Below are 11,560 nucleotides of genomic sequence, written 5' to 3' on the forward strand. Positions count from 1 at the left end.
AAAACCAACATGACAAGGAATGATGATTGATTCATGATTCATAATTGCCATATGTTTGCTATATTGCCCACCTACCCCTATTTGTGTATCTTCACAGTTGTATAAATGGAGAATTTAAACTTCTTTTTCTTTTTTCTTTATCCGTGTTGCCACCTCAGATCCAAGATGAAAATCTGGCAGCGTTGCTGAATCTCTGTCATCATCTGTACTTCGCTATCAGGAGTATGTAAAACAATGTTACTCTTCTGCTTGTTAGGCACTAGAGTGGTGCATTAATATAAAAAACCTCAATATAAATAAAACAAACAAACAAAAAAAACATTGCAGGTATACATGGGAAAATCTCAAAGAAAACAATAGTGAATTAGCTATCCGGGTTTTGACACCTATCAGATTTGGCATGTTTCATGGGTCAAAAAGAAACAAAATGCACAGTTTGGGGCACTCTACAACATAGGCAAATAGAAAATTGTCACAACTTACTTTCCCGCTATGTCTTTCCAAACTCATAAGGCATTAGTTAATATTCAAAGTGACACAACTGAAGATATGGATGTTCAATGAGGATGGATGTAGGGGTGTGCGATATGACGATTTTTGATCGTGGACGATTAAAATGTCTCCACGATCTGCTTTTGAATAAATATCGTAGTATCGTGCTACAGTGTGCCTCCATCTTAATATACTGTACATTTACTCACGGGACACTGCACTTATTCATATTCGCGATCACAAAAGTACATTATTTGAATGTGCTTCAAAGTCTTGCCGGTAAAATAACGCCATTTGGTCCGCGCGCTGTTCTGGCATGCGCTTCATGAGCGCGTAAACCTGAAGCACGTGCGCTAAAAGCCTGTCAAACAGCACCTGATTACTAAACTGAGCTATCTTTGGCGTTTAATTTGCTTATACTGTCAAAAACACGCAAGGATTAAATAAACACAGTCGGTTGTCTAAAGTGAAAGTAAACAGTTAAGAGAAAAACGGATGCGCGTCTGTATAGATGCGTGCAGCTCTGCGACTGAGCTAAACATGCTGTCGATTGTCATTAAAGGGACAGTACACCCAAAAATGTTGTCACTCACATGTCCTAAATCTCTATTAATTTTTTTTTCTTGTGCTTAACACAAAAGAAGATATTTTGAAGAATGTGGGTAACAGTAGCTGGTCCCTACTGACTTAAAATAAATAAATAAAATATATGGAAGTAACTGGGGACCCAGCAACTGTTTGGTTACCCACATTATTCAAAATAAGTTTTTTGTTCAGCATGTTTTATGCTTAAAATAATGCGAGAGTGAGTAAATGATGACAGAATTGTCATTTTTGGGTGATGATACACTAATAAAACAAAACACAAAGGAAAATCACTCACTGCTCTTGACTGAAGAACTTCAATACAGTTGCTTTAAATGTTGCTTCTATGTATAATTTATGTATATAATGTATATAGTGTTTTATTTTTATATTTGTTAATTAAATTTCTTGAATGCTACTGATAAATACATGGACTGTACCTGAAAATTAAAGCACTGTTTGTTTTATTTGTATAGTATGTGTATTTGTAACATGTAGCTTATCTTTGTTCTTATTTTTTAAAAACAAAGAAAATAATGACAAAGATTTTTTGTCTTCGCCCACTTTGGCTTAAATATCTGCCATTCTTTTTATTTTATATTTTGTTACCTTGTAAGGTTTTGGTTTTAAAATAGAAAAATTAATTTGGCTGTACTACTCAGACAACTTGTAAAAAAGTAAAACCAACATGACAAAGAATCGTGATAAAATCGTGAATCGTGATATTTCTTGAAAAAATCGTGATATGATATTTTTACCATATCGCCCACCCCTAGATGGATGAGAGATGAATGGCAAAGAAGGTAACTACTGTCAAACACAGAATTATATTTTTATTGTAATTGAAAAACAGTTACCATTGTTTAAAAAAACTATATACAATCCAAACAAGAACAAAGAAATGGAACACTTTAAGTAAAGAAAACATCAAATATTAAAAAGTGAAGAAAAACTTGTCAACTGCTTACATTTTACTCTGAACTTGTAACACACGGCGGTTTATGTGTTTCAGGCTGAGCCTCATGGGGAGCCTGGATATCAGGTCATCCACAGTACCAGAGTAAAAGTACTGGGGAAGAACATAGACCACCGAGTCGCTGTTCAGGAAGTGGCACGTGTCATTGACCTCAGAGACACCGATGACTTCTGCCTCTGTTTCCTGGACCTGCCCCTCAGGCATCTGCAGGTTTTACAAAAAAAGCAAATAAATTAGTATTGGAAGTGTGAAGTGTCATGCTCCATCCCAATTCACCTGCTAATGCTATCCCGTAAAATTATATACTCATTTAGTAAACATGCTTTACAGTGTATAGCAGAAGAATAGGCAAGGTTTGGGACATACTACTTTTTCATAATTGCCGCTCTAGTGAACCACTCTGCCACTGTGTCTCATGCACACGGTTAATGTTTGATCTGCTCAGTCAATCATGTTGTCACAGTTAAATCCTTCACATTCAGTGTTGGAGTGTTCAAGTGCATGGATAGAATGGGAATTGGGATGCAGCATCAGTATATCAGTACTGGAACGCAACACTGTTAGGATATTTCTTTTTGTATAACACCATGTTTATACTAGTGCATTTTTTTTCTTATCAAAATTATCTGCTTCTACATTGGCGTTTTCTCTGCATTTCAGGAACAATCTTTGTCTACACTACGCAACTGAAAATGCATGTCACATTACCATTCAGGCTGCATACATTCTCAAGTTTGTCATATTTAAGAGAAATGACCATAATGAAATTGACTTTTTCCATGGGGTATAAATTTATTTTTTTATACTTTGCAATTTAACAGTTACTTTTCTTAAATGAACCTCTGAAATGAGATGAAACAAATGGGCATGTTATTGTTTACAAGGTTGTCAAGAATATGCAGAGTGAATTTGGGCAGCCATGCCATCGTTTTCAGGAACCTCCGATTTGGTCCGTTTACACTGAAACGCAACCATGGAGTTTTCTATCTAAAACAGGGTCTGCAGTACCTTCAAAATTCTCAGTTTTTGAGGGTTGAAAACGTTGGCGTAATATAAACAAAAGGTGTATCAAAAGTTATGCATTTTAAAACAAAAACAAAAAAATGCACTAGTGTAAACATTGCATAAATGTGCTTTTTTAAATTTTGTATTACATTCATGTTTATTGTCCTGCAGTATTACAAAGATTGGAACATCAGATTATAGTTTATAGTATATTGCATATATTCAAAAAAGCTGTGCTGTTGATGTGGCAGATGTATTTGTTGTGCATTGTTTTATGGCAGATGTATTTGTGCATTATGTACCTTCACAGTGGTGTGTGTAGAGGAGTGAAATTTTCCTTGGCCATCTTTGAGGATGCAGGGCGAAGGTGAGTGATGAGCACCCCGTCTCCAACATATAGGGTCGTTAGCGCCACATCCCTCCACAGTCAAACGTCAAACCCCTTTTGCCCACACACCAGGTGAAGGTCCAGGATGGGAACGTGAGTTCGGGTCATCCTCACCCCACGCATCTGGAAAAGGAAAATTTAAGTGAGTGGTAGTGATTAACATTTCAAATAGAATACCTGAATGACATTCATACACATCAATAGAACTATAGTATATAGTATAATTATAGTAGCAGTTCAGTTATTACTATTATAGTAGTAGTTTTTTTTTTTACCCTGTTTGTAGGTAACTGCATTGTTAATGTTCAGACTGCATATTTACAATATTGAGATGGCTGACAACTATATATATATAAAGCAATAAAACTGCCTCACTTTTGAACTGTGCAGAACTGTAGCTGAATAGTTAGGCCTCCTATGCGATTTAAATGCCAGTCATTATGGTGCTACTTGGAGAGGAAATATTTTCTCAGGTGGTACTTGGTATAAAAAGTTTGAGAACCAAAACCAAAACTCTCAAGCATTAATCTTGATACAACAATATAATTTAAGCTAATAATTAATTATCTCTTTTAGGCAGCCTGGAGCTGGAACTGGTAGAGGTAACACTGTTAAACTTGTAAGTTACTTAAGGTTAAGCTCTTAAAAGAAAGAATTTTACACTGCAACTTTTACTAGATCAAAAGAAAATAAATAGAAAATTCACTCACTTCTTCGATTTGCCCTTGGAGGCTGAGGTAGCCTCCCCTTGAGAATATGTCCACCTCTTCACCGGTGACACTTGGTGAAGGTGGACACAGGACAGCTCTGGCGGCATTATGTGCCTCTTCACTGAGGTCCTGGGGCACAGTTTTAAACTTGAGCGTCCCAGGGCCGACGAACAAATACATCTGTCCTTACGTGTTGGTCTGTGAAACCAGGGGCTAGTGTGAAAACAAAATGAGTGCAAATAATAAAATATATTAAATATATAATAAGAACAAAAAAGAACATGTGTAAATGCATACTGACAATAGCAAACATCAACGCAATCATTCTAGTTTTGTATGAAGATGCATGTGCATTAATCAATAACATATCCACATTAAAGCAGTCCATGCAGTGGGCTTAAACATTTATCTCACAAACACTTAACAGTCCTGACTTCATTAACAGTATTTAAAAATTCTGTTTTTCATAACTTACATGCCGTCTGTCGCGCGCGATCCCGCTGCCATCGTCTTCCGTTCGCGGTGATTCGTTCAAACCGCATCATTTGAATCATATTCAGTGAGTCATTGAATCATCAACATGAACGAACGAACGAACGAATCTTTCAATTGTGATTAATGAACCGATTTAACAGCTCGATTGAAAATAATCATTTGGTTCACGAATCGAATACCGCTATTGCGTCTCGGAGCACGTGATGATTATTTCAAAATAATGAGAAACTACATGTGTTTATGAAATTAAGTAGATTCTTGCTATTAAACCTTGGCAGGGCCAGATTAACACTTTGTTGTACCCTTGACAACAATATTCAAGGGCCCCATCACCACAACCCCAGGATCACCATAATATGGTCATATATAGAATCTGACAGATGAGGTATGCTAACTCTAGAGATTTTAACTCTTGTTTATGAAACTTTTGGCTTTTTTTGCTGACAGTTTGTCTGTGGGTTATTGGAAGTAGGCTCATTTATTGAACCTAAATGGCTAAAAAAAATTGAAAATGCTTTTTGATCTCGTAAGGTAAACACATACTGACAAAATATGTTCTTGCAGGGGGACAGAAATAAAGTCTCCACAACAGAAAGGAAGCTCCAAGGTTTCAAAATGTCTTAAGAGAGCTGCTGATAGAAGCCAGTCAAAAAGTGTCGATCTCCGAATGCGAATTATAATTACCATTAGGTAAAAAAACATTGAATAATACTTTTTATGTATGAGACTACCTCTTGAAGCTCATCAAGAGAATGCCAACAGTGTGCAAAGCAGTAATCAAAGTGAAAGGTGGCTACTTTGAAGAACCTAGAATAGGACATATTTTCAGTTGTTTCACACTTTTTTGTTATGAACTGTATATAATTCCACATAGTTTTGATGCCTTCAGTGTGAATCTACAATTTTCATAGTCATGAAAATAAAGAAAACTCTTTGAATGAGAAGGTGTATCCAAATTTTGGTCTGTACTGTATATATAAAAACTATAGCTTCTTTTTCTTTTTTTTCCCCTCATTCTTAGGATGGCAACCCCATACAGTCGTCCAGCACCACTTCGAGTCAGGTGTGTTGCAACCTGCAAGAACCAAAAGGCTTTGACATTTGTAATTCACCGGAATAAAATATTTGCAGGAACATATAATGTCAACACTTCATGTGCGCTTACTGATGGGGAGACAGTATACCTTTCCATAAGAAAAGGTAGCGACCCTGAATTTGAAGAGAGGCAGTCTTACATGGTAAAAAACTTCACCCTCTCGCACAAATATGGGCGGCCATGCTTGTTCGTCAATCAAGCAACGATTAAATTCAGAACAGCTCCACTGCCCATTTCTGAGGAGGCCAGAAGAGCAGTGAAAGAGGCCCTCTATCCACCTTCCCCACACAAGACTGGTGAAGAAGAGGACATCTTCACAAACAGGAGCTACCTGAGTCTCCAGGAGCAGATAGAAAAAGTGAGTGACTTTAAAAGCATAATTGAATATGGTTTGCAATCGTGGTCCTGATCTGCACATTTTGTATGTCTCCCTCATTAAACACTCCTGGTTCAGATCATCAGCTCGTTAGGGGAGACTGCAAGACCTGAAATGGATGTTTCTGATAATGGAGACATGCAAAATGTGCCAAGCAGTGGGTCCCCAAAACCACTAAGCTAAACTGGCAGGACACTGGCCCTCCAAGACCAAGTTTGGGCGACCCTGAAATATACATACACAGTACTATTCAAAAGCTTTAGGCCACTAGTATTTTCACCAGCTAAAAATGGTTTTAAGTCAGTAATTTCTATATTTTGCTGTAGTGCAGTGGTTCTCAATTCCAGTCCTGGGGAATTGGCTGGATTATGATGAGATTAGGGTCTGTATTCACAAAACATCTTAAGGTTAAAAGTAGATGATAATTTACTGATTTAGGAGAAAATCTTAAAAAATAATGGGCTTGTCAATCCTAAATTTAAGACTTGAATTTTATGTGAATTTTATTAATGAGTATTTTTACAAATCGTTTTTCCAGAGGACTCCTACTAGGACCAAAATCATAAATGGTGTCAGAACACCAGGATTCTGCCTCAGAATGTAAAAACTTTAGAAATACGTTGCACAAGTTTTTTCCATGCATCTTTTTTAGTTTTGGTGGTTATACCAACTTTTCATTATATCCTTGCTTTCATTAACACATTGGGTAGCGTACAAGAAGTAACAGCTGATCTTTGCTGAGTTTGGTTTTCTTTTACATTTGCATATATGATCATTCTACTCTGTTTATATGCATATCTGTACCAGATTGAAGATCTTCAGTTAGGAGAAGAGATGAATGAACTGAACTAATGGGCTGATGATCTCATTCAGGAGTGTTAAATAAGGAAGACTTGTAAAATGTACAGAGCAGGGGTACCCCAGAACAAGAATTGAGAACAACCTCTGTAGGGTGGCAGTGAGAAATATCACTTTACATTTCCAAACATTCATTTTGCTATCAATTGTAATAATCCAGTGAGATTTTTGTCTGACAAAAGCCAGACAGATTTAGAAATGTAATCTGACGTTTCCTACTGACACACTACAGCAAAAGTTAGAAATAATAATTGACTTTAAATTAAATAGCTGGTAAAAAATACAAGAGGCCTAAGACTACATAGTTACCAATCTAACCATAACACTAACATTTACCCTATATGTGAATTGTTTTTTTATTTATTTTCAGATTATTGACCAGCAGATACTGGACCAAGACCTGGAAATAATTGAGGTGTCCCAAAAAAAACGACACCCTTATACTACGTGACAGTAGGTTGGATGATTATGTTGTGCCATCCCACTTCTATGCAGGCAACCCAGATGATTTAGTGAAGCAACTACCACTGCAACTAAGAGTACGGCATGTTCAAAAGCATGTCCTAAGCATAAAATGCCTGAGTTCACCTACCAATGAGGAAGCACAGGATCAAGCATCCCTAGATCCAGAACAGGATGGGGAATCACCTGATCCAGTTCAAGGAGGGGCATCCTTGGATCCAGGTCAGAGTGGGGAATTGCTGGATCCACTTCTGGGTGTAGCACCCCCGGAGCCAGAAGAAAGTGTGGCATCTTTAGATGGAGAAACTGAATCCCTGGACCATGAATGGAATCCCTCGATGCACTGAATTTAATAAAGTCAATTACACTTTGAAAAAAGGACACTGAGTTAGTTAGTTACTTATTCTTGTTGTTCATTCATTTATTTTTTACTGTTTTCTAATTTTTGTTCCTTTTCTGTAATTTAATCTTAATAACTTGAACAAATTCACTAAACAAATTAATTAATATTAATTAAAGTAATGTTTCTGATTTGTTCTTGTAAGCAACACTTTATGCATGACTGTAGATATTTTATTATAATAAGATATAAGATATAATTCTAGGTTCAAATTCTAAATACTTTTTTGCACTGCACAATTACTAAGTCTGATCATTTTACACCTTTCCACATATACATGTATGAACACCAGAGTTGGGGTACGTTGATCCTGGAGAGCCACTGTCCCTGCAGAGTTTAGCTCCAACCCTAATCAAACACACATGAACAAGCTAATCAAGATCTTTAGGTTACAGGTTGATGCTAAACTCTAACTGGCTCTCCAGGATCAACGTTCCCTACCCCTGCTTTAAAGGGTTATTTCACCCAAAAACTTTAATTCAATCATTAATCATTCACCCTCATGTTGTTACAAACACGTAAGACTTCGCAAGGATACTACCGCGTTCAAGGCCCAGAAAAGTAGATCGACAAAGTAGTCCGTGTGACATCAGGGGTTCAACTGTAATTTTACGAAGCTACGAGAATACTTTTTTGTGTGAAGAAAACAAAAAGAATGACTTTATTCCGCATTTTCATCTTTACTGCGTCATTGGTGGCGAGTACCCCGATGCACGCGTGAGGCGGCGCCGGCGCTGACCCGGCGTTATGCGCCATGCCTTGTTTACATGCGGAGAAGATGCACGTTGTATAAAAGCTATTGAAATCTATAAATCAGCGTCAGGGTATTCTCGTAAACGTGCATCCACAAGTAGAGACATAAATGTGAAATTAAGTAGTTTTTGTTTTTAAGTAGTTTTTGTTTTCTTTGCGCAAAAAAAAGTATCCTCGTAGCTTCGTAAAATTACAGTTGAACCACTAAACGCGGGCTACTTTGTCAATCATCTTGGGCCTTAAACGTGGTAGGATCCTTGCTGTCTATGGGAGTCGGGGACCTCTCGGATTTCATCCAAAATATCCTAAATTGTGTTCCGCAAAATGAAAGAAGGTTAGTAATTAATTAAACCTAAAGTATTAAGAGTTAAAGTATTAAAAAAGCTAACAGACTGGGCTGCGTTTTCCAAAACGCATCATAAGGCTAAGTACATCGTAGAACCATTAAAACCAATGGAGTTTCGATCATTTTACACTTTAGGGAAACGCACCCCAGGACGGAAATAACAATGAATGCTGCGATCGATTTGCCTCAGAAGTCGGATGTCGAAGCTGGGAATTACATCCCATCCAAGTGGGTCGGATTCCTTCCCAGAGCCAAAGCAGCAGGCTCATGCCAGTTGTGGGCGGAGTCTCCGTCTCAGATCGGAAGTGGGTGAAAATCTTTACAGTCTAAGGTGAAAATAATGATATAATAATGAAGTTAAAATAACTTTTATTTTTCTCTTTTCCTTTTCTCATTTTTAATGTTCTAGCTAACGTGTTGTATATTATTGTTATTTGTAAAAAGGTAATAATGATCAACACCAGAATTTGCACTACTTATCTTTGTGGACTGTTTTTCAAAGTTAAAGCTGTTAATGTTAAGTCAGTATTTATTTAAAAGTGTTTAATTGAAAAAAAAAAATGTGTATACATATTTATAAATATATATGTGTATTCACATCTATTTTATATATCTGCAATCAGTGATTTTTGGGGGTTCCTTCTATTATCGTTTTATGGTGGTTGACAAGCCAAAATATGAATTATGGTGAATAACTGGAGTATGAGGCATTGACAAGGAAGAAAAAAATTATATCTTCCAATCCAGTTATTTGAGATAATTGAATATTTCTTTCTACAGTCTTGACTGCTCTGAAGCACATCTTAATAAATTTGATCAACTGGAATTGGTTATACCTAGATCCATCAATTTCTTTTTTCTTAATACTCTTCCAGAATAAAAAATTTGTTACAGAGACGACGGAGATGTGGATCCAAACGCAAGCTTTTATTAATCAGAACGTAGTCGACAGGCAGGGTCACACAACAGCAAACAGGAACAAACAGGGCAAGACAAAAACGTAATCCAGTGGTACAGGCGAGGGTCGAAATCCAGAAGGGCAGTCAAAAATGTAACAAAGAAAACAAACGAACAAACAAGGCAAAACTATGACTACACTAAGACTGAAAAAACAGTCATTTATGATCTATCTATCTATCTATCTATCTATCTATCTATCTATCTATCTATCTATCTATCTATCTATCTATCTATCTATCTATCTATCTATCTATCTATCTATCTCCAAGTCTATCAAGCTTTAAAACTACTTCAAACTATTTCAGACTGAAAACAGACAAACTTTTTTATCTAGTTTAATATTGCTATTTTACTGTTATGACACTCCCTAACTATTTTATAACCATTACAAATATGTCCTCTTAAACCATGATGTGTATGTGTGAACTCGGAACAGTCCCCCTGTAGGTGGGATTTAGTATTGCAAGGTATACACATTGGCGCCAAATTACACAAACGTTGGCGCCAAATTTATATTCCCATATGCGGTTTGCAGAAAATATCATACACGCAGCATATGTCAAGAATATCTGCAGCGCTTCAGTGAACAACACAGCAGCAGGATCTATGGTAAAAAAAGTAAGTACTTTAGATATTTTATTCGTACATATAAATGAAATCTGCGATTCCACAACGTTAATTTCTGTTTTCAAATATTCATTAAGTCATTTAATCACTTAAAACTGTAGTAATGGCTCGTGAGAGGAGCGCTGCTTTCAGCTCTGAGACACAAATATGTTGTAGACCGCAACTAATGTGGTAATCATTAAGAAATACAATTTAAATTAAATATATCGTTGTAAAATGAAGTGGCCTTGGGCAGAGCACAATGCTAAAATCTCATTGTGTCTAAAAGAAAAGATTTCTGCGGTATATTTTTTCATTTTATCATTTATCAAAGTTCAAATAATACAGTAAATTTAGATTGACATTTGAATAAACACAATCTCCTCTAACGTTAATCCTGTTGTCTGTGCGGTCGCGTGAGTTTTAGCCGGCTGAGGTGCACTCTAGCACGGCAGCGCTTGTCTCTCGCTCCCCTGGCCACGGCCTCGAGACAGGAGCGTGCAATTTTCTTACCCAAAGCTGCTGATCCTGTTTGCTTTTAAGGAGAAAAGTTATCCCATAACAGGGGCAGTGCTAGGTGTAATTAATGCCTATTTAATTAACCCTCTATGGCATGGTGTTGCCTTAAGGTAACAAACCACTTTTTGGCACACACAACACCCCTTTATTTTATAAAATATCACATTAAAAGTCTGATGACAAGTTTGTGACCAACGAAATTTGAGGTGGGTGTGGGTTTGACCTTTCTTCCTGGGGTAGAACAGTCCTTTTTTGACCATAGGTGACTTGAGCACACTGCTAGCAGAAGGTAAGATAAACTTCACCTCTTAAAGTGCATATAGCAGGTTAGAGACTCCGGTGAATTGATGTATAGAAAAATAATGCAGGAACCAGATTTTAAAATATAATTCAAAATAGGCTATTAAAGGGATAGTTCACCCAAAAATGAAAATTTGATGTTTATCTGCTTACCCCCAATGCATCCAAGATGTAGGCATTACCGCGGGAAGTAGGGGTGCTGAGGGTGCTGCAGCACCCCCTGGCTCGGAGCT

The 11,560-nt window shown here is 36.9% G+C and overlaps 1 long non-coding RNA gene across 1 annotated transcript; it reads right to left on the reverse strand.

The window, feature by feature from the left end:
* Positions 1-2,046: 2,046 nt before the first annotated feature.
* On the reverse strand, positions 2,047-7,632 carry LOC141283753 (uncharacterized). Its single transcript, XR_012338205.1, has 3 exons — positions 4,157-7,632; positions 3,361-3,569; positions 2,047-2,257 (listed from the first exon to the last, which is right to left on the reverse strand). It is a non-coding gene; the product is annotated as an uncharacterized lncRNA (long non-coding RNA).
* Between the last annotated feature and the right edge of the window lie 3,928 nt (positions 7,633-11,560).

The sequence above is a fragment of the Garra rufa genome, chromosome 13, assembly GCF_049309525.1.
Source record: "Garra rufa chromosome 13, GarRuf1.0, whole genome shotgun sequence".
Taxonomy (NCBI): Eukaryota; Metazoa; Chordata; class Actinopteri; order Cypriniformes; family Cyprinidae; genus Garra; species Garra rufa.